Source organism: Cupressus sempervirens, chromosome 7 (genome assembly GCF_028749045.1).
Source record: "Cupressus sempervirens isolate cs-2001-9-10 chromosome 7, ASM2874904v1, whole genome shotgun sequence".
Taxonomy (NCBI): domain Eukaryota; kingdom Viridiplantae; phylum Streptophyta; class Pinopsida; order Cupressales; family Cupressaceae; genus Cupressus; species Cupressus sempervirens.
The window spans coordinates 221734073-221759584 of NC_143124.1; positions in this window are offsets into that span (position 1 = coordinate 221734073).

Below are 25512 nucleotides of genomic sequence, written 5' to 3' on the forward strand. Positions count from 1 at the left end.
ACTATAGAGAGAGAAATGACTAAAGCCATACATATACCTTGTAAGAGGGAGAAAGTTCTGAGGGAGATATAAGAATAGAATAGTATAGAGACAGATACCTAAATATTAGAAAGAGGGAGTGATCAGCAAAGAAAGAAGGAGAAGTCTTGCAAGAGTTGATTATCTGTTGATCAGAACATAATTTTGTAGCCTATACAGAAGTTGAAAGTTGCTAATAGAGTGAGAGATTTCAATACAAGAAATTATTTTCTTTTTAGTATTGTTGTTGGTATGGTTTTCCATCAATTCCAAAGAGGGAGATTGTTGAAAATAGATTGACATAAGTATGAGAATGTGTTTCAATCATTGTTTTGTCACTAATGTCAAACCTTCTACTTGTTGGTAAGAAAAATGTCTATTTGATTTGAGTACTATCATTTGTTTGATTGATGAGGAGGTTTTGATCAAATGAGATAATAAAAGCACCTAGAGGAAAGGTTGAGTTATGGTAAGAAAAAGGAGTACAAAGATCAGTTAAGACAATGATGTTATAGTGTATTGATTATCTACTTAAGCTACAAAGGTTGGATACACTGACTAAGTCTAGAAGAACAAGTAAGAATAATTGAGTCTACCAAGCTTGACCAAGTGGATTGTAGGTGCCAAGAAAAGTTAGTGCAAGCCAAGCAGAAAATTAGTTAGAGCCAAGAAAAGTGAAATTTAAGTGTATGTCAATTGATACAATATAAGCCGAGTAAAGTTTAGTTGATGACAAGCACCAGTAAACTTTAGTGTTTTCTGAGTGATCTAGTTGAAGATGAGTGGAAGAATAGTTTGGAAGCTAAGTGAAAGCATATTGATGTCGAGTGCCAGTATTCATGTTAAATTGTAGATTTGACAAATCTTAGCCGACTATTTTATTTTCTTGAATTTTTTGAAGTATGTGGAAGATAACTATGATGATTTGGTGGCACAAAATTCATGGTAAACCATTGTGAGATGAATTCAAAGAGGATTGAAAAACAAGTTTCTAGAAAGGACTTAAATGAAAAGATGGGTAGATTCATTGAATCTTACCTAATCCTACCTAAACCTAAAATGGATGATAGAGCTTGAAGAATAAAAGATCTTAATTTTGTATTTATAGAGATGGCTAGTCAAAAGTAAGGTTATTCATGTTTGAGAACCTAATTTAGACAAGAGGTATAAGGTATTACTTCATTCAATAATCGAACAGAAGAGATTGATATTAGAAAGCAAAGAAAGATGGCTTAAGAGTATGAATGCTTGAGGGGTGAACGAGCTATCAAAGCTGAAGTGTGTGAAAGCCAAGCAGAATGGAGGAGTGAAATAGAGATCTATAATCTGCAAGTGAGTTGTAATTTGTTATCGAATCAAGTCTTACTATTACTTTCTAATCATTGTAGCAATCTAGGGTAAATCCTTTGGATTAAGGTTGATCTGATAGTCATTTGTAAATCCTTTAACTAGGTGACATTCCAAGTGATGATCTAAAGTCCTCTAACAATTCTCACCCCTTACATGGTGATTGAAATTCTCTAACTAGATCACATTTAATAGTGTGTATTGTAACCTTTAACAAGGTTAGCCTTTCATAGGGAATCACTTCAGAAGAGTGAGAATGAGTAGCATGTTACTGGTGGTTTTTCTCAAATTGGGTTTCCATGTAAACTCCTCATGTCAAATGTGTTATTGAATCTGTTATGTTTCATGTTTACATTTCTACAAAGTTTTTTTCACCTAGGACGATATTCTACAAGTTTAAGTGGTTCTATGATCTAATGGATGCATGCATGAATATGTTTTATGGATATGGGTTCACTAGGTTGTGAAAAGTTTGATTTGTACATCTGGACCTTGAATAATTGATTCACCCCCCCCCCCCCCCCCCCCCCTCTCAGTTATTGTAAAGAATTCCAACATGATTGAAGCAATGAATGAAGAAATTGATCATATAGAAAGAAATAAGACTTGGAATCTTGTTCCTAAACCTAAGGATAAGAATATAATTGGCACAAAATGGGTATTGAAAAATAAGTTGAATGAAAATGGAGCAGTTTCAAGAAACAAGGCAAGGCTAGTTTGCAAGGGTTATGCTCAAGAGGAAGGTATTGAATATGGAGAAACTTTTTCTCCTATTTCTAAACTAGAAGGTGTTAGAACACTCCTTGCATATGTTTCACACAAAGGATTCAAAGTATATCAGATGCATGTGAAATCAGCATTCCTGAATGGAATCTTGGAAGCAAAAGTCTATATTGAGCTACCATAAGGTTTCGATGATCCTAGCAAAAGGGACATGGTTTTCATATTAAAGAAAGCTTTTTACTATCTCAAACATGGCCCCAGAGCCTGGTATGAGAGATTGCACAAGTATCTCATAAAGATTGGTTTTCAAAGAACTAATGATAACTACAACCTATACATCAAAGAAGGACTAGATAAGAAGATTGTGTTGGAAGGAATCTTTGTGGATAATACATTATTTACTGGAAATGATGATTTGTGCAAATCCTTTTTAGAGGAAATGAGTAAGGAATTTGAAATGTCAATGTTTGGAGAAATCAAATTCTTTGTTGGCTTTTAGATTCAACAGAAGAAAGATGGTATCTATATTACTCAATCAAAGTACATCAAGGAGATACTAAAGAAGTTTGGAATGGAGGATTATAGACTAGTTGGAACACCTATGTCTATTGGAAATAAGCTTTCCAAAGATGATGACTCCAAAGAGGTAGATCAAAATACTTACAAATCAATAATTGGAAAACTTCAGTATGTGGTGCATATAAGACTTGATATACCATTAGCAGTTGGAATGGTGGCAAGATTTTCTACTAATCCAAAAGAAAATCACATGATGGAAATTAAAAGAATCATGAGGTATCTAAAGGGTATTGAAGATTATGGTTTATGGTATAAGAAAGGAGAAAAATTTGAATTGAAAGCTAATAGGGAGCTTGATGCAGGAGCATCCTAGGTTTTCTTGCAATCCTACATGTTTGGAAGGATTTTGGCTTAAAGTTGTGGAACTTGGCATGGCAAGGTTTGTGGAACTCGGCATGGTCTAGGAGCTCAACATGGTCTCTAGAAATCAGCATTGTCTTTGGTTTCTTAGCATGGTCTCTGGAACTTAGCATGGTCTCTAAAGCTCGACAATGCTTGGGAATTTATTGGTTTTGCTGACACTCGCCTTGGTTTTGGTTTTTGTTGGTGCCAAGTTGTCTGTGAGCTAACTTTTGGCATTTAATTTATGTATGCGTATTTAATTTATTGTTGTAGCTAACTTGTGGCTTGACCTATATTTAATATAAGGGATTTAATTTAGTTTATAATGAGTTGGGCCGACTTGTGGCTTAGTTGGGTATAAGAAGGGGTCTTATAGAGTCTTTTGGAGGATGATTCATTCCATCTTGGAGAAGGGGATGAAGTGTAGATGTGAATTTTGAAGAGCTAGGGTTGTAGTTTAAGAACCAAAGGATTGCTTGGTGGACTTGAGGGTACAAGTGAAATTCTTCTTGGTGTTCTTATCTAGCTGTGAATCTGGACTAGCTAGAATTGGTGTGTGGTAGCTAGATCTTATAGGATCTTGTAGAACTAGTGTTGTAAGTATTGTTTGTATTTGGGCCTAACTCGAAAGGCCTTATAGCTAGGCATATTACATGTGGTCAGTTATTAAATGAATAAAGAGTTGTGATTTGGTATCAAATCTTGTATTGTTGTTGCTCGTTGTTGTATTTCCATTGTATGGTTATTTGCTAGGCATTTGGACATCTCCTTTGGGGATTCTCCTGCCTTGCACTATGTCAGGTGGTATTAGAATGAAGATTTTCCTGAGTGTGTTGACAGCTCACCGAAGTTGAGGCAATTTACACCAAGATTTGTAGAGAAGATTGATCTTGTAGCTAATTGATCTTCTAGATTTGTGGATCTATTGCTTTGGGTTTGCTAAAATTTTGGAAAATGCCTCCAAGAAGATTGAACCCTAGGGAAATTGATGATCTTAGTGATGTTGTGGAAGAAAGGATCTTAGAGAAGATAAGATCAGAGTTTAGATCTGAGATTGCATTGATGAAGAGTGACATGATTGTTGAAATTGTAAGTGCTTTAGGTTGTGTACCTAGGCATGTGGGCACTAAAGGTAGTTATGAGGAAGTTGTCGAAGACTTTGAAGTTGCTAGACCGAGTGGTGAGGATAGAACTAATCATGTGGAGAGACCTATTGGAATTAGGGTTGGTTAGTTTGTTGGACCCAGATCTCAATTAAAGCTGAAGTATAAGATGGAGGTTTCTAATTTCTCAAGTACTTTGACTCCTAAAGACTTGATTGATTGGATTGGTGAATTGGAAGACTAATTTGAGCTTGAGGATATTAAGGATCCACTCAGTGTGAGGTTGGCACAGACTAAACTTAAAGGACATGCTGCTCTTTGGTGGAAAGAAGTGCAAAGAGATAGAGAAGAGGAAGGTGAAATGAAGATCTGTAGATGGGAATTGATGGTGACTAAACTGAAGGCTAAGTTCATTCCTGTTGATTATGAACTTGATTTGTTTAAGAAGTTATAGAATTTGAAATAGAAGGATATGAATATGAAGGATTATACTAAGGAGTTTTACAAGTTGACTATTTGGTCTGGGAACATAGAATTGTCGAAAGAAAAGGTGGCTCAATACATTAATGGTTTGAGATTCAATATTCAGAATGAGGTTGGTATGCTAAATATTTCTTCAGTTGAGGATGCTTATCAGTATGCTCTGAAGGTAGAACATAAGTTGAAAAGGGAAAGTCAAGGTGATGCTAGAGGGAAGGAAAAGTAGGACAAGCTAAACTAAGTGCTAAAGCTAAACCAAAACCTACTGATCAGAAAAGAAGAACAAGTGGAGGTGGATTCAAAGATAATTGTTTCAAATGTGGTAAAGAAGGGCATAAATCTTTTGAATGTCCACTTAGCAGGAAAATTGTTTTTGTGAATGATGTTGTAGTTTAAGATAGTCAGCCTAAGTAAGGAGAAAGTTTTTTGGCTCAATGAATACTGGTTGGTGAGAGGACATTAGATTCTTTTTAGAGGACTAGTTTGTTAAGGATTTGTTGTAAGTCTGGTGGTAAAGTCTGCAAGGTGATTGTGGATGTTGGTAGTACTAATAACCTTGTTGCTAAGTAGATGGTTCAAAAACTTGGTTTAAAGAGAGCGAGACATCCTTATCCTTATAGGACTGACTGGTTATAAGGTGAGCATGCTTTGGAAGTGAGGGAGCAATGCCTTGTTGATTTCCAAATTGGGTAGTATAAGGATCAAGTGTTGTGGGATATTGCAGACATGAATAGTTATCATGTGATGCTTGGTATACCTTGGCAATATGATTGTAGGTTTGTGCATGATTGTGTCAAGAATGTGTTTATTGTTGAGAAAAGTGGCAGAAAGTTTTCCCTGATTCCTTTACAGAATGAAGAACTTGGTAGGAGGAACTTGAGTACTGGCAGGTGAGTTAAGTTGGAAAATTTTGAGAAGGTTGGAGATCAGGATGGAAAGAAGACTTGTAGCACATTGAGGATGGATGTGAAGAAGTAGAAGAACAAAGGAAAGAGTGTACAGGTTGAGGACTTCGAGGATATGTATGTGAAAAATCAATTTGGGATTTATGTGTTCAATCCCAAAAGATGTTCTTCCAGCTACTAAGAACATCTTTTCAAACCTGGGGTGTTTGATGTAGGAACATCCTAGGCTTGTCTATAATCTTGCATGTTTGGAGGGATTTTGGCTTAAAGTTGTGGAACTCAGCATGGTATGGGAACTTGGCATGGTTTCTAGAACTCAACATGGTCTTTAGTTTCTTGGAAAAGTCTCTATAACTCAGGATGGTCTCTGGAGCTTGGAAATCCTTGGAAATTTACTACTGCTCAGCTTGTTTGTGCTAACACTCGACTTGGTATTGGTTTCTATTGGTGCCGAGTTATCTGTGAGCCGACTTTTGGGATTTAATTTATGTATGTGTATTTAATTTAATGTTGTATCCAACTTGTGGCTTGACCTATATTTAATATAAGGGATTTAATTTAGTTTTTAATGAGTTGGGTTGTCTTATGGCTTAGTTGGGTAAAAGAAGGGGTCTTATAGAGTCTTTTGGAGAAAGATTCGTTCCAACTTGGAAAACGGGATGAAGTGTAGATGCAAATTTTGAAGAGCTAGGGTTGTAGCTTGAGAACTAGAGGATTGCTTGATGGACCTAAGGGTAAAAGTGAAATTCTTCTTGGTGTTCTTATCTAGTTGTGAATTTGGACTAGCTGGAATTGGTGTGTGGTAACTAGATCTTACGGGATCTTGCAGAACTAGTGTTGTAATTGTTGTTTGTATTTGGCCTTAACCCGAAAGGCCTTATAGTCGGGCATATACATTTGAAAAGTTATTATATGAATAAAGAGTTTTGATTTGGTATCAAATCTTGCATTTTTGTTTCATGTTGTTTTATTTCCATTGTGTGGTTATTTGTTGGGGGTTTGGACATCTCCTTTGTGGATTCTCCTACCTTGCACTATGTCAAAGCTTCTTCACTCTAGAGATATTTTTCTCCATAAAGGCTACTCCTAGCCTACCTAGGGTTACTATCTTAACCCCAACCTAGAGGACTTTCTTCCAATCCCCTCTCTCCAATAAACTCACCAATCAGCTTAGGTTTCACTCCTTCATACTCCACAACCCTATCTAGGCCCTAGTGAACCAAAACTCTACGAAATGCATTCAAAAGGAAAAAATCAATTTTAACCCATCTTTTTATGGTTCTTGGTGATTTTCAGCTCATTTTGCATTTTGTGGGTAGGTATACCATACCCACAACTCCAAATTGCCCAATTTTCCCTTGTAGCCCTAAGAGCCCCTATTAGCCCTCCTAAAAACAAGGAACATGAAATAACTCTCAAATCCCTTAACAATTCCTATTAATGCCTTCTAAAATTTGATTCCTAATGACCTAAGCTTAAATATTTTCTATGTCTTAGGCCTCCATGGTGTCTATACAGTATAGCTCCAGAAAACCCTTGTTTTGAGGGTTTCTAAGGCAATAGTAGTGAAACTCTCTCCAATTGTTCCAAACTCTCAATCCAACCTTCCCTTCTAGATTTTGGACTCCTGGTGTCCTACTCCATCATTTCCTATGCAAGATTAGCATGTGCCAAACCTTTGTTCTCACCAAAACTCAATTACAAGCCTTCATTGCACCTTGCCAACCCTTTCTTCCTTGCCTAAGGCTCACTTGTAAAAATAGTTAACTTCCTTCCACAACCTCCAAAACTGGTATATACATAGTATACAAAGGCCATTTCTTAATTCCCAAAGGCCATGAATTTTCAACCATGGGAAGTCAAGCCTCTCAAACTAGATAGCAAAAATGTAAGAACTAACTAATTTTGAAAACCTACTAAAATGACAACTTCAGATCTAAAAAACCTTGCACAGAATCAGTACATCAATCCAAGAAACTATTCCATTCAAAATAGTAAGCTATTCAATCAGGTTTCTTTACTCAACCCCCTAAATTTCATTTTCTATTAGGCAAAACTCTCCTTCACAACTGTGTTGTTCGTACAATTGCATGTCCAACCCCTAGAAATGCGCTGAAAGGTTTTTTTATAGGCTCTCCTAACCAAATTTTCCTTTGTCTTGAGCCATAGCTACCCATGTTTCCCTTTCTCCAGAACTATGCAAAAATTGTTATTGCAATTTTGCAAAAATTGCCAAGTTGTCAATGAGCAATTTTGACAACTTTTGCAATTTTGCAATCTAAGCCTCCAAACTTGACCAATTTGGTTTCCACCTTCATAAAATTAACCTAGGACCTCTAATGACCTCCTTTGAACATTTTTTTCCCCATTTTAGGTACTTTTCAAGTTTTGTCATATAGAGCCACTTTGAGCAATTTTTAGTCTTATCAACACCTAATTTCTTACAACTTGACCCAACCTAGCCTCTCACCTAACCACACATCTAAAACCTACCTTGGGAATTTAAATGTAGTCCTTACTCTCTAAATGGTTGGTTAGACCATTTACAAACCAAAACTTGAGTTAGGGTTTTACATTGCCCCTAGATGCTCCTGCACCGTTCTCCCCCTACAAGAAGAAGCCTAAGGTACTTTTGGAGAGAGGAACTCCTTGTTGATGCCATGTTTTTGAAGTCACTCTCAAAAATCCAAGTTATCTTAGACTTAGGTGTATCCTACCATTTCACTAGATGTTCTTTATAAGCCTTGTTCTTTGTACTCTTTTTCACTCTAGAATCCAATATCCTCTCCACTTGTGGTTGCTTCCTTTCAAGTACGTCCAAGTCTAATAAATCCTTGCTTAGCTCTATCTTGTATTCTTCCTCATCCACCTTTGGACCCTTGTAAGGTATCAAGTCCTTAACATTTAAGATGGGAGAGATAGCCATTTCTTTGGGTAAGTCTACTCTTTAGGCATTGGGTCCATACTTCTCTAGTACATTGCATGGCCCAATCCTCTTCATCTATAACTTACTAAGGATGCCCTTCTATAACCTAGCTTTTTTCAAGGAGACCATCACAAAATCTCCCACTTGAAATTGTAGTTCTCTTCTCCCCTCATCCTTATTCTCCTTCAACTTCTTAGTTGCCTTCATCAAGGTTTGCTTAACCTAATCATGCACCTCTTTCATAAACTAAACAAAATCATCATCATGTCTACTGATGTTTTCATGTGCTAGTAGGTCCATTAGCTCCATTATGCCTCTTGGATGTGTGCCATACACTACTTGAAAAGGACTTAGGATTTTTGTCCTATTCTTGCTATAATTGTAGGCAAATTATGCCTGAGGTATGACTTGCTCCCAACTCTGTCCATATTCCTTGGTAAGACACCTTAAGAGGTTGCCTAGGACCCTATTAATGACCTTTATCTACCAATATGTTTGGGGATGGTAGGCAGAGCTACGAGCTAAGTTTTTACCCAACTTCTTCCATGGGGTCTTCCAAAAATGTCCCATGAATTTGACATCTATGTCTACAACTATGCTCCTTGGTAAACCATGTATTTTTACCACCTCCTTAAAGAATAAATTGGCTATATTGTTTGCATCATGTGTTTTTTTGCATTGGATGAAATGGATCATCTTGTTGAACTTGTCTACCACCACAAACACACTATCTAACCCTATCCTAGTCCTTGGAAATCCCACTATGAAATCCATGATGATGCATTCCCAAGGCTTATTAGGAATGGGTAGTGGTTGGTAAAGTCATGCATTGGATGAAGTGCCCTTTGCCTTCTGACATATCCCGCATTATTCTACATACATCCTTACATCCCTATGCATCTTGGGCCAGTAGCAAAACCTTTCCACTAGGTCTAGGGTCTTGTTAAGACCAAAATGCCCACTCATGCTTCCATTATGCTTCTCTTGTATGAGATTTTCCCTCATAGATCCCCTTGGGATGCACAACTATTGACCCTTGAACAATAACCCATTTTGCAAGGTATATTCAAAAAATTCATGATGGAAATTATTTTCAAAGCTAGTACATAGCTTGTAGGCCTCTAAAAAATTGGTATCCTCCTCAAATAAGTCCTTGAATCCTTCTATACCTATGCTCTGCAACTTGACTTCTTTACTATCAACAACCTCCTGCTCAAAGCATCTATCACCTTGTTATTGGTGCCCTTCTTATGTTTTCTAGTGAAAGTGTAGGACTACAAGAAGTACATCCATTTAACATGCCTCAAACTAAGCTTCTCCTTGGAGTTAATGAAACTTAGTACTTGGTTGTCAGTAAAGACAAAAAACTCCTTAGGCAATAGGTAATGCCTCCACTTCTTAAGAGCTTGAACAAGTGCATAGAGGTCCAAGTCATATGTTGAATACCTTGTTTTGGCTTCATTAAGCATCTCACTAAAAAATGCCACAAGCATGCCCTCTTGGCATCACACTCTACCACAAATGGCTTCTCAAAACTAGGCAAAACCAATACTAGTTGAGTTGCCAGTTCCCTCTTCAATCTCTCAAAACTTTCATCTGCTGCCTTGGTCGATGTGAACTTAGTCTTCATGCCTCCTTTGATGGTGTCATTCATTGGTGCACAAATCTCACTAAACTTCCTCATAGACTTCATATAGAATTGTGCTAGGCCATGAAAACATCTAACCTTAATAGTAGATCTAGGAGTAGGCCAATTTAAGATTGCCTCTACCTTACTTTTGTCCATTTTTAGTCTTCCTTGGGATACTACAAAGCCCAAATACACTAATTCCTCCTTCATGAACTCACTCTTCTCAAGGTTCACTATCAACTTTTCCTCTTGAAGCTTCCTCAACACCATTCTAGGTGCTTCATATGCTCCTCCTTTTTCTTGTTCAAGATGAGGATGTCATCCAAATATACAACAAAAACCACTGATATATAATCTTTCAAGACCTCATTCATGACTCTCATGAAGGTACTTGGTGCATTGGTAAGGCTAAAAGGAATTACTAACCACTCATAGAGACCCTCAGTAGTCTTAAATATAGACTTCCAATCATCACCCTCCTTCATCCTAATTTGATAATAGCCACTCTTGAGATTAATTTTAGAAAAGTATCTAACTCCACCCAGACAATCCATTAGATCCTCTATCCTAGGAATAGGAAATCTATATCTAATTGTGATTCTATTGACTTCCCTAGAATGAGTACACATTCTCCACTTACCTCCACTTTTAGGTGCTAGGACAACTAGTACTACACATGGACTGATGCTCTTCCTAATCATCCCCTAATCAAGCAACTTTTGGACTTGTTGTTAGGATTAACCTCAGAAAAAAATAACAGTTACATGTAAATATAACCAATACCAAAAAATAATAGATCGCATAAAAGAGAACATAAGACACCAAGATTTAACATGGTTCACCCAATCCCTAGGCTACATCCAACAAAAGCAAGTCCAATATTATTATTATCCAGTTATTTACAACCTGATTATGATCTACAATCCCTTATAGCTCAATACCGCCACAAGAACCAATTTTTGCATCACACACTATGAAAATCCCTAACCCTAAACCTTTTTATACAAGCTATCTGCTACTTACAAAATTAGGGCTAGAATAATAGAAAAATAGTAACCAATGCCTTTTACAAAATAAGGTCATTTTTGTCTTTGGGGGCACTACCCCCAAAAACCCCCGTGAGGGCATTGCCCCTTGACCCCACCCTATAATACAATAGGGAGCGCAAGCACTACCCCTTGACCCCATCTTAAGGGCACTGCCCCCAAACCCCCATAGATATAATATGGGGAGAAAATTGTGTCAAATAAACCTCTAAGTTTGATTAGGCTCCAAATCAAAACAATCGCCCACTTGGAGACTAATCAAGCTCAACAAAAATAAACTCCCACTTGGAGACTAATCATAGCACTACTAAACATGTAGCTCCCACTAGAATATCAAACCACCCTGGACTCTATTGTTCTTTTATTCTATTTAGCCTAGAAGGCCAACTGAAGTTGAAGAGGAGTTTAGCTTCTCCCTTGTTACTACCTTTGTAAACATATCTACTAGATTGGCATCAATATGTACCTTGTCTAGCTTTAAATCTCCATCATCCAAAAACTGAACAAATGAAATGGTAGCGTAACTATATGTGTTTTGTCTTTGAATGCAGAGTTGAATTCTTTGTAAGATGAATGACACTCTAACTATCTGTGAAAAAATAATTATCCCTCTATGGATGTTCCAACTTTTCCATGAAAAACTAAAGCCATCTCATCTCCTTGGCTACCTCTATAGTAGCAACATACTCTACCTTTGTAGAGGATAAATTATTAACCTTCTGTAACCTAGAAACCTAGCTCACGACTGCCCCACCAATAGTAAATACATAACCTAGAGTACTCCACCTGGTATCAATATCCCCTTCCAAATATGAGTCAACATATCCCTGTAAATCAATACTAGAGCCCCCAAAACGTAAACACTTACTAGATGTTCCTCTCAGATATCTAAGAATCCATTTTACTGCATTCCAATGCTCAATTCCTAGATGACTCATATACCTACTAATGACTCCCACTGCATGTGTAATATATAGCCTAATACATACCATAACATACATCAAACTTCCTATAGCTAAAGAATAAGGTACCTTGGACATCTTATCCTACTCTTCTTGTGTCTTGGGAAACATTTCATTAGTCAACTTCAAATGACCAGGTAAAGTTGTGCTGACAGCTTTAGCATTCTCCATAGAGAAACATCGCAACACCTTCTCAATATAATCAGTCTAAGATAAAGTCAATTTCCTATTCTTCCTATCTCTACAAATCTTCATACCAAAGATTTTTTTTGCTACCCCCAAATCCTTCATAGCAAATGAATGTGCTAACTATTCTTTTAACCCCTTAATGTGATCCATGTTAGACCTAGCTACAAGCATATCATCAACATATAAACATAAAATAATGTAGCTATCATCATCCAACCTCTTAAAATAAACACAATGATCTGAATGACACCTACTATATCCATGCTCATGCATAAACCTATCAAATTTTAGATACCATTGCCGAGGTGCTTGCTTCAAACCATATAAACTTTTCTTCAATCTACACACTAAGTTCTCCTTACCTTTGACCTCAAATCCCTATGGTCGTGCCATATAAATCTCTTCATCCAAATCACCATGAAGAAAGGCTATTTTAACATCAAGCTACTCTAAATGCAAATCTTCAATAGCCACAATACTTAAAATAGTGCGAATATAAGTCATTTTAACAACAAGAGAGAATATTTCATCAAAATCAATGTCTTTATTCTGTGCAAATCCTTTGACAACTAACCTCACTTTAAATATTTTCTTGCCTCCATCCTCTTCTTTCAACCTATAAACCCACTTATTATGTAAAGCCTTTTTACCTACAGCTAACTTGCATAAATCCCATGTCTTATTTTTCAACAAAGAGTTCATTTCTTCTTTCATTGCAGACTTTCACTAAATCTTAGTATCCACCTGCACAACTTCATCATAACATTAAGGTTCACTAGCATCTATTAGTAAAATAGAGTACAAAGAAGGAGAAAATCTTTTTGGAGGTCTACTTAGCCTTGTTGACCATTTAACATTCACTAGGGTGTGTGGTATTTGTTGTTACAGATCCTGAGGAATTATTGGAATATCATCTTTTGGAGTATCATCCAACACTACATAATCATCTTATTTCTTCTCATGTTGATGCAACAGATCTTTGTACAACACTTTCTCATTGAATATGACATCTCCGCTTCTTACAATTTTATGATTTTCAAAATTGCAAAGCCTATAACCAAATTCATTAATGTCATATCCAACAAATACACATTTCTTTGACTTAGCTTCTAGCTTGGTTCTATTTTCAGAATCAACATGTGAAAATGCTTCACAATAGAAGGTTTTGAGAAAAGGATAACTCACCTTCTTACCATTCCATGCTTCCTCTAGAATACCATAGCCCAAAGGAGTAGAGGGACCTCTATTAATCAAATATATAATAGTATTGATAGCCTCTACCCACATGTTTAAGGGCAACCCTGCATGCAACTTCATGCTTCTTGCACACTTCATTATTGTTCTGTTCATGTGTTCAACCACTCCATTTTCCTATGGAGTCCTTGGAACAATTTTTTCTCTATGAATACCATTAGTGGAGCAATAATCTTCAATTTCATGACTGAAATACTCACCACCATTATCATATCTGAGACATTTTAATTTCTTACCAGTCTCATTTTCAACCAAGCATTTTCATTTCTTAAAAGTTTGAAATACATTAGATTTTTTTCTAAGGAAATAAACCCATACTTTTCTAGTTGCATCATCAATAAATGTAACATAATAATGAGATCCACCAAGGGAAGATGCCTAACCTAGTCCCCATACATCTATATGCACAAGCTCCAATCTCTCCCTTTTTTTTTCCTTCCTAGTCTTTACAAAACTCACTCTCTTTTGTTTTCCATACACACAACTTTCATAGAAATCTATATTGACACATTTTAGACCTAGTAAAACTTTCTTTGAATGAAGTATTTTCATACTTTCTCACTCATGTGCCCAAGTCTGTTGTGCCACATCACTATATCAAAATCTACAACAGCTATTTGTTCTCCTTGCTCAACTACAACAACTGTTCCTGAACATTCATTTTTCTCTAAAATAATCAAAGTAGAAGGAACAATATGACCTGTACAAAGATATAAGGTGCTTACTTTCACACCTTTTGCTACTACAAGGGAACCTTTTGAAACCTTCCAATTTGTATCGTTAGAAGTAACTACACAACCCTCATCATGGAGTTGCCCTACTAAAATTAAGTTCCTACTTAGCCTTGGAACATGTCTTACCTCATGTAGTAGCCAATGATTCCCATTCTGCAACTTAATCTTAACTTTTCCCTTTCCAACAATCTGATAGGGTTCATTATCCCCCAAATAAACAAGCCCAAAATCCCCTTGGACATAATCAATAAAATAACCTCTATGAGGTGTAGCATGAAATGAAGCACCAAAATCTACAACCCATGAATCATCAACACTTTCTAAAGAAAGAAGAAAAGTATCCTCTTTGGATTTGTTACTTACCACATTTACCTCCTTGTTCCCTTTTGGTTTATCTCCTTCATTGTTCTTTTGAGTCTAGCAATCTTTCTTCTTATGCCCTGTTTTACCACAGTACCAGCAATCTCTCAATCCTCTAGACTGAGACCTCTTCCCCTTTGACTTTCCTTTTGGTTTCCCATGATTTTTGAAATTATTTCCTCTCTTAGTCATTTTGCCTCTACTTTTTGTGTTTAAAGCACTTCTCGATGTAGATCCACCTAAGGATTTCCTATGAGTTTTCTCACTCAAAATAACATCGATTACATCATTATATTTTAGGGTATTAAATCTAGAAACAAAATTACTCACAGCCATTACCAAGCCATTCTAGCTTTTAGGAAAAGAACACAAAATCAAGAGAGCCCTAATTTCTTCATCAAAATTAATACCCATAGAAGATAATTGACTAGTAACCGTATTAAAATCATTTAAATGATCTACAATAGATCCACCTTCTACTATTTTCAAACTAAATAAACACTTCATGAGAAATACCTTATTTGAAGCGAAGGGCTTTTCATACAATTTTGTTAGGGTTTCCATCAACTCTTTTGTCATCTCCGCTTTGTAATGTTAAATGTCACCAATGGTGCTAGGCATAATTGAATTCTCCCAAGTGTCTTTCTATCTAAAATCTCTCATTTCTTATTTGTCATAGTTCCCTAGTTTTTAGTTTTTCCTTCCAACGACTTCCATAAATCCTTTTGATAGAAATAGTCCTCCATTTGCATCCTCTATAACTGAAAGTTCTACCCATGAAACTTGTCAACCCTTAGCTTACTCTCATCTGCCATCACTACCACTCAAACGTGAGACTCCCACTCAACCATGAGAGGTTCCTATAGAAGATTGCTAAAAATAATAATAATAATAATGATAGTCTGGCTAAAAAAAAATATGACTAGCATCTGGCTCTGATACCACTTGTTAGGATTAACCTCAGATAGAAATAATAGTTACATGCAAATATAACCAATACCAGAAAATAATAGATCACATAAAAGAGAAGACAAGACACAAAGATTTAATGTGGTTCACCCATTCCTTGGGCTACCTTCACCAACAACAAGTCCAGTATTATTATTATCTAGTGATTTACAACCTAATTACAATCAATAATCCCTTATAGGTCAATATCGCCACAAGAACCAATTTTTGCATCACACACTATGAAAATCTCTAACACTAAGCCTTTTTATGAAAGCTTTTTTGCTGCTTACAAAATAAGGGCTAGAATAATAGAAAAACAGTAGCCAATGCCTTTTACAATATAAGGCCATTTTTGGCTTTAGGGATGCTACCCTTGAAAACCCCTCAAGGGTGTTGCTCCTCAACCCCACCTAGTATTGTGACAAGGAGTGCACTTGGGGCACTGCCTAGGACCCCATAGGGGTGCTTCCCCTTGACCCCATCTTGGGGGCACTGCCTCCAAACCCCCAAAGATATAATATGGGGAGAAAACTGCATTGAATAAACCCCTAAGTTTTATTAGGCTCCACATCACAACACTTGTCTTGCAATCTCTTTATTTTTCTTTGGAGTCATCTTATATGTCACTTTGTTTGGGAATGATGCTCCTAGTATGAAGTCAATTTGTTGACTTATGGATCTCTTTGGAGGTAATGTTGTTGGTGTTCCATAACAAATTATGTCCTTGAACTAATCTAGTAGCTCTTGCACTTCTACAAGTATATGTGCTTGTGTTGATGACTTCTCCTCCTTTGGCTTCAAAATTATAGCATACCCTACTCCTTCAACTTCCTTCAACTCCTTGAGGAATTTTTTTCCACTCATCAACAATTTCTCAGTAGTAGCCTTCTCCACCTTATATTCTTCCACTATTGATTGTATCCTATAGGTGACTCCATCCTTCTTGAAAGAGTATTAGTTTTCCTTCCCATGATGCACTGCCTCCCTGTCATAGTGCCAAGGTCTTCCTAATAGAAAATACCAAGCATCCATGGGAAGCACAACACATAGGATCTTATCTTGATACTTACCATTAGTGATTTCTTCCCATACTTGTTCACTCATTAATATATTTTGCCCCTTGTTCAACTAAGTCACCCTATAAGGACACACATGGGGAATCTTTGTTAAGCCAAGCTTTTGCACTACCTCCTCTTACAAGACATTGTTAGTAGACCTTAAGTCTATGATCACTTTTTGTACCTTACCTAGTATCTTGCAAGTAGTTCTGAAAAGTGCTCTTCTCTACTTGGGTTCCTCCTTTATTGGATCCCTAACCAAGACTTTCCTCCACATGAGGTTCTCACCCTTCTCTATTTCAAGGTCCACTTCTCCTATTTTTTGACTATCTTCCTCTTGGACATAAGTGATCTTCTTCTCTCCATAAGATGTTGATGCCTTCTCTAGACATCTATAGGTAGGATGCCCCAACTTACCACATTTGTAACATTTCATATTACTAAAGTGTGAACCTTTGTTGCTACTCCCATATCTACCTCTGCCACCATTATTGGATCCTCTACTTCTACTAGAGCCTCCCTTTTGACTTGTCTCACTGGCCTGCTCATTCCATTTGGAATCCCCATAGCTCCTCTATTCATTGGTCCTTCCACTAGAACCATCTCTTGAGCCACCTCTGAAATCTTTACCTCTGCCTCTACCTTTAGAACTTGAGTCACCTTTCTTCTTCAATTTCTCTTCCACCTTCCTAGCCATCTGAAAATGACTTTTTAGTGTGGTGAGACTGAACAAGCTCATTTCATCTTGGATAGACCACTTAAGGCCATTTAAGTACCTTTCCACCTTGATACTCTTTGCCTCTTGTACCCTTGACCTTAGAGACAATTTTTGAAACTCCTCAGTATAGGTAGCCACATAAAGATCCTTTTGTTTGAGGTTCTACCTCAGCTTATGAATATGGATCTCATAATCTTCTGGCAAGTAGGTTGCCCTTATCTTAGCTACCATAGCCTTCCAGTTAGCTATTGGTTTCTTCCCTTCAATTTCTCTTTCCTCTTGCACAAACTTCCACCAAGTTAGTTCTTGTACCTTCAATCTTGACTTTGCAAATCTCACTTTCTGAGCCTTTTTTGTCCCTTCACTTTCAAAGTAATTCTCAATACTCTCAATTCATTCTAGGAATGCCTCTACATCCATCTTGCCATGGAATAATGAAACATTTTCAAGACTCTTTCCCCCAAATTCTTTAAGGGATTTGAGGAATGGTTGTTGTTCACTAAGTGGAGGGTCATGTTTAGGCATTTCATCCTCCAAGCTCATCTTCTCTTTGTCCTTACTAAAATCTTCATCTTCTTTTGCGTGGGCTACATCATCTATCTCTTTCAGCTTATCTTTCATCTCTTCTATGGCCTCATCAAGAAGCCTAGTTCTCTCCTCCATGAGCTTCTTCTACTCATTGACCTCATTAGCCAATTCTTCTTTGGTAATCATCTTTCAAGATCCACTTGATTTAGTGGAATACAACATACCACCAGAAGCCACAATCTTATAGCTCTGATACCACTTTGATGGGGACCTTCTTCACTCTATAAATTTTCTACTCTACCAAGGCTACTCCTAGCCTACCTATGGTTACTATCCTAACCCCAACCTAGAGGACTCTCTTCCAATCCCCTCTCTCCAAGAAACTTACCAATCAACTTAGGTTTCACTCATTCATACTCTACAACCCTGTCTAGGCATCTTTTGAACTAGTGAGCCAAAAATCCACTAAATGCATTCAAAAGGCCAAAATAAACTTTATTCCATCTTTCTATGGTTCTTGATTCTTTTCACCCCATTCTGCATCTTTTGGGTAGGTCTACCATACCCACAACTCCAAATTGTCGTATTTTCCCTTGTAGCCCTAAGAGCCCCTATTAGTCCTTTCAAAAAAAAGGAACATGCAATAAATCCCAAAAAACCTTAACAAGGCCTATTTATGACTTATGGAATTTTATTCCTAATGACCTAAGCTTGAAGATGTTCTAGGTCTTAGGCCTCCATGGAGTCCGTACAGTACAGCTTCAAGAAACCCTTTTTTTGAGGATTTTTAAGGCAATAGCAGTGAAACTTTTCCAATTGTTCGAAACTCTCTATTCAACCTTCCCCTCTAGATTATGGACTCCATGTGTCCTACTCCATAATTTCCTATGAAAGATTGGCATGTTCCAATCCTCTGTTCTCACTAAAACTCAATTACAAGCCTTCATTGCACCTTGCCAAGCCTTTCTTGCTTGCCTAGGGCTTGCTTGTAAAAATAGTTAACTTCCTTCCACAACCTCTAAAATTGGTATATACATAGTATAAAAATTCCATGGATTTCCAACCATGGGAAGTCAAGCCTTAGCCATGTTTATTGTTGATCACTCAAACTGGACAACAGAAATGTAAAAACTAACTAATTTTGAAAACTTACTGAAATAATAACTTTAGATCTAAAAATTCTTGCACATAATCAATAAATCAATCCAAGAAAATATTCCATTCAAAATAGTAAGCTATTAAATCAGGTTTCTTTACTCAATCCTCTAAACTTAATTTTTTGTAAGGCAAAACTCTCTTTCACACATGCGATGTTCATACAATTGCATGTCCAACCCCTAGAAATGAGTTGAAAGGTGTTTTTATAGGCTCTCTTAACCAAATTTTCCTTTGGTTTGAGCCATAACTACCCATGTGGCCCTTTCTCCCAAACTATGAAAAATTTGCTATTGCAATTTTGCAAAAATTGCCAAAGTTGTCAATGAGCAATTTTGACAACTTTTGCAATTTTGCAATCTAAGCCTCCAAACTTGACTAGTTTGGTTTCCACCTTCATAAAATTAACCTAGGACCTCTATTAACCTCCTTTGAACATTTCTTGCCCCATTTTAGGCACTTTTCAATTTTTTCCTTATAGAGTCACTTTGAGCTATTTTTAGGCTTGATAGCTCCTATTTTCACTAAGCTTAATTTTCAAATTTTATGGTGAAAATACTAAAAAAATGTTGTGATTGTTAGGGTAGTATTTTTTTTTTCATCTATAGAGGAAACCTTAGCATGATTTTCCCTAATCTAATTATTTTCATTGTGGCCCCAAAAATGAAATTTAGTGCCCTAGGGTTTTAATTTTATCCCACATTGAAATTCATAAAATCAAAGTCTAGGCCCTAACCCTAGGTTTTAAAACTAAGCAGGTTTCCATTTGTCTTTAACATCATTTTTTATGATGTTGTGACTAATAGGTTAGCAGAGTATCACGAGGAAGAGTTTTCAATATCCCTATCTTAAGATAAATGTTGTGTCATAGTATCATGGATGATAAAGTTAGTCTTCCTAATCTTTTGATTTCCTTGTATCATATGATTGGATTAGAGTTTGAATGGTTTGCATTTTGTCCTCTACAAAATTATGACAAGGGAGTTCATTGTGGCATCAGGGACAATGAAATAAGGTGTTACGATGTTACAAAGTAGCGAGCATCTTAAGATTGTAAAGGAAATATTTGGTTGTTGCAATGCTATGAGATATTTGTGATCATAAGATCGTAAGGAGATTGAACAAAAGAAAAAGTGATAATATGTTGTCAGACAAGTGTCCAGTTCTAATTGGTTAGATTATGATACTAATACTAGATGTATGCTTAGCTGGAGCAGTGGGGCTAGAAAAGATTTTTATATTAAGTTTGAATGACATTTGGTGATCTCCAATCTTACGATATATAGCTCATCATAAGATCTCAAGGTAATGAATAATGTGTTCCAATGTTACAAGTAAGCCATGATCGTAAGATCACGAATAAAAAGTGCAAAGCCCATGATGCTATGGTAGAAAGGGTTAACATTTTATCGTAATATCATAGAAGTTTGAAGGGTAACCGGCAATGTTACGAAGTAACAAAAGTGATCGTAGTCCTAAGATCGTATGGAAAAAAAGGTCAAAGTAAGATGCTACACCAATTCAATGAAGTTGTTTTCCAAGAGATAATAGAAGAAGAAAAAGTTAGTGCCAACACCCTGACAACTAAGGAGTTGTAAGATCATAAGAGGGTTTTGCCATGGTTTCTGACTAGTAGACAAGGGTTTTTCAAAGGGTTTCATAACATCGAGAAACTGTTTCTTCAATTGTAAGATGATACAAGGAGTCTTTTCATTAGTCATGATCGTAGGATCATAGGCCCTATTTCAACATAAAAGTGTTAAGTCACTTTCCTAAGTTAGAAATGATAATGAAGTTCTAAACCAATAAGATTTAAGTGTTGGATACAATTGGTTAATTGAGTGTTGTCTTTGATGTTACACAAATGTCATATCAGTCATCGGACAGAGTCTACCGAGCTCAGAAGGTAAGCATAGTAGTTTACAGAGTCTACCGAGCATTGTTGTATATTACACTGTAAAGATAGCTTCTACCGAGCTAACTTGGTTAACAAAGGAAGTTCAGTACTTACCGAGCTCACTCAGTGATCGAAGGAAACTGTGACAGAGTATTTACCGAGCTGGGAAGGTAAGTGAAGAAAAGTTAGTGTTTACCGAGCTGGGAAGGTAAGCGAAGAAAAGTTAGTGTTTACCGGGCTGGGAAGGTAAGCGAAGGAAAGTCAGTGTTTATCGAGTTCACTCGGTGTCCAAAGGATTTTTGCACAATTCGCAGTGCTTACCAAGCCTCACTTGGTTAACACTAAAGATCATTATGGTATAGTATTTACTGAGCTGGGTTGGTTAACGAAGGATTTTTGAAAATTGTGGAATTAAGGCTAAAATTGATTTATGTGATGAAAGTAGCTGACTCACGGTATAATTATTAATAATTTTAACTTGTATTTAAGGCTGACTTGATAATCAAAAAGGTATATATGAAGGATCAAGTTGCGAATTCAAGTGTGCATGTGTGGATAAGATGTATGTGCGAATTGTGAAGGTGCAAGTGAATTTTTGAAGGATCAGATATCCTTGTGGAGCTACAAAGCTTTTATGTGATAAGAGAGGATCTAGTGAAGCAAAACAGAGATCTGTATCAGTAAAGATAAGTTGCATTATATTTAGATCATTCATTGTTACTTTCTAACAATTGTAGCCATGATTTCAAATCTCTTAATAGAGTGGGTTTAACAGCCTTATTGTAAATCCTCTAACAAGGTGAAAATTTAGTTGAATTATTCTAAAGACCTCTAGCAAGGCCACTCCTAACAGGGTGATTAAATCCTCTAACAGGGTCACACGTAACAGTGTGTTCTGTAACCTTTAACAGGGTTGGCTCCTAACAGGGCTCACTTCAGAAGAGTGAAAAATAGTAACTAGTTACATTGGTGGTTTTTCCCATATTAGGTTTCCACGTTAAATCTGGTGTCTCTAGTGTTCATGATTGCTGAATTGTTTTGGTTATCAGTTCTTAATAATTATTAGTATTTGCTACATTATCAAGTTTCAGTAATCTATAACTAAGATCAAGATTTTAGACATCTAAGGGATTGTGAAATGTTTTTGTGGTAACTGATTCACCCCCTCCCCCTCTCAGTTACTCCATTCTCATTTCCAACATTAAGCATAAAGAAAAAAGTGCAATATTGGATAGTAATGACGATGCTCCCCTGAGTTGATAGAAAAGGTTGATATTATGTTTCAAGCATGTTGAAAATCAATGCAAAGTGAATGTTGATTTGCATACATTAATTTGTAAATATTTTCCTACTTTACAATTACAGTTCACCATTTGTGAAGAAAGAGAATTTGAGTAGTTTCAGAGCTTTCAATGCAATATAGATTTTTATTTTTAGAACTTTGAGAATGGTTTCCATACCTTGTTTGCAAGCATATTGTCAAGATGTCTGATAAAGAGGTGGAGGAAATTCAAGCATCATACATGGGAGTTGCAGAAACTTCAACTTTTAAAGGTGGGAAAACAAGATAGAAGAAACAAAATAGGTTTGTAGAAGAATGGATAAAGCTTTTCCCTAGTTCTTCCAATGCGAATGTTGAAGATGATCACACCTTCATTGATCCATATGCTCTTTGTAGAGATGTTGTATGCCTTAGTGTTACTAGTTCAGAGCTTTTTAAATACTTCTATTATAACAGGGAGAAGAAAATTCATGTGTGTAACCCATGGAAGAAGAATTTGGCAAAGTTGATATTTCTAGAAGTCTTTGTAGATGTAGACTTGATGAAGGCCTTGTTTCATTGCTACAATCTTGCCACTAAATCCTTTCATAGGAAATATGGAACCATCCTCTACACTCTTGACCATGAATCATTTGTTGAGGCTTTTGAACTGGATGGAGCTATTGACTAGCCTATAGATTTGAAGGATTTGCAGAGGAAATTTGAGGTGAATACCAAGGCCTATACTAGGAAATCTATGCAACATCATGTTCCCATGGATTTGAAGAATGTGGGTGATTACCCTAAAAAGGTAGATTAAATGATGCCACTAGACAAGTTTAAAAATTATTTTGTGAAGATAGTATATGATGTCCATAAGGTGGTTGGAAAGGATGGAATTGATGTAGTATATGGAGTTGAATTCATAATTGCTAGAGATGTGCAAGACTCCTATCATGGTGGGGAGTATGAATATGTGAATTACATTCGGGAGGTGATGAAAGAAAATATTGCCAGGGATCAGACTAGAGAGCTAAAGCATTTCAAGTTCCATCATTATTCACTACTGATGCACCTGATCCTCTACAAGAATGTAGGTTATATAAGCTCTAATTTCATTAACCATACCTCTGATGCTAATGGAGATCTACCAATTCGGTTGTGGACATGGGTATGGGATAGTAATTATCATTTTTTTGATTTTGTTTCATTTTTAAATAATTTTAGTGTTGTAATAATGAGAATGTTAGATCCGGGTTACTTTAGGGCACCTGAGATTTTGAAAGGCCTTTTGAGACCAACCCTGCTTCCCCAGGGAAAGATACTAGACCATAATTGGGGGGACATTTTCTTATTCCCAACCTTTTCTTTGTTGAGAGTTTATGGTTGTCCTCACCCACCCTATATACTAACAAAGTTTATCCATCCTAGATTGGGTATAATTGAATTAATATGGCAATCATTTATGGTTAATAGAGAGTATCTAACACCCAAAGTGCATAAGGGCACTTTCTTGTGTAGGTGTTTTAGGGTTGTGGATTTTACAATTGGAAAAGAAGCCCTGGATCAGATCCATTCTTATCTCCATCATTACAATTTGTGAATTGGTCCCTATACAATGTATGACATTGAAAATTGGATGAAGATCACTCTCAAGGAGATGAGAAATTATGTACTACCCATCACCAAGGAATTACCCCATGAGGATGTCATTCTGAACATAGTTGTAGAGGGTGAGGCAACTGATAGACTAGAAAAGCTAGATAATGTTTTGAAGGTGGAGAGAGTGTTGAAAAGAGAAGATCCCCAATTTTTGGGATTTTATATGGATATCTCCTATCCTCAGAGGATCGAGAAGATGGTCACTAACCATGCTGAGATCATGGGTAAGATTCTTGAAGGGCCAATGGGAGAAGAAGATAGGGTTTTCCTTGATAGCCCTGAACTTGATGTGACCCTAGAAATAGAAGAAGATGATGGCCCTGAAGCACCATGGGTCACAAAAGGAAAAAAGAGACTTAAGATTGTCCATATCCCTACTAAGGTAAAATAGGGGACACTGTAGATCTTACCTAGGAATAGTTAGTACTTTGCTGACTTAAAACAAAATTACCTCCAAGATAGAATAAATGTAGCTGAGAACACACTCATTGACATGATTGACAACAACAAGGTTGGATGATAGAATCATTCAAGGCCAATAGTTCCTTGAAGATGATGAATTCATCAAATTTGCTAAATTCAAAAGCTTTTTATATAAAATAAAATAGAGTGAGCTAGTATTAAAAATGAAACTAGAAGAATCAGATGAGCAAAAGCTGGAACTAGTTGAAAAGTTGCAGGCCTATGATCATGAAAGTGAAGTTATGACTCTAGAGGAGGCTAGGGATCTTGTACAAAGGAGTGGTATGTTATTAGTGCCTAGATGGGACTTGGAACAAGAATTTATGCTTGATTAGATAAGGAGGTAGGAAAATGTCATTTCATATGAGGCATTTGGTGTAGGTGGATTGCAAAGAGGAACTAGTTTCAACATTGATACCAAATCTCTGGTAGTTTTGAGTATGGCTCCTTCATCCAACAAGCCAAAATTAATGGATGTATAGAGCACTAAGAAAGGTAACATGATTGTATGGACTCTACAGGGCACCTCTGGCATAGATATTTCTAAAGCCATGAAGCACTTTTCTTTTATGAATGAAGCCAAGGTAGAGGAGATGGAGACTAGACTCTCAAAATCCATGCATGATTACATAGATGTGAGAAAGTTTTATGAAGATGATCTCAGAAAGAGCCATGTGTACAAGGAGAGAATTGTAGAGCTTGAGGTCAAGGTCTAATAATTTGAAAATGAAGTTGCATCACTAAGGGAGAAACTTTTATAGGTATAACAGATGGTTGCTGTAGAACAGAGAGAAGAACATGAAGATCAAGAGAAACCAGCTAGGAACACAGCTAAGACCCTGACACAAATAGAGGATTTGGGAGAAGAGGAAGCATTAGAACCTAGGAGGATAAGAATTGATGCTAAATCTACTTAGCAGGGAGGTGAGATAAAGACAGTTGTCCTTAGGAATATGATGAGCCATAGAATTGAAATTTTGAAAAATATGTCACAGCAAGCTCATAGTTTTATAGTGCTTTAAAAAGTGCTAAGAAATTTTGCAATGAGGCACTTTCATGGCTGTCACCCACATTTAATCTTTGGGGTCCATATATAAAATTCTTGGAGAGGCTAATTGTACTAATGGCTAAAAAGCCAAATTTGCCTAATAAAATAATCACAGTGAAAGAAGGTTTGTAGATGGTCAAATAATTGATTAGTTTCTTTACTCGGAAGTTACAA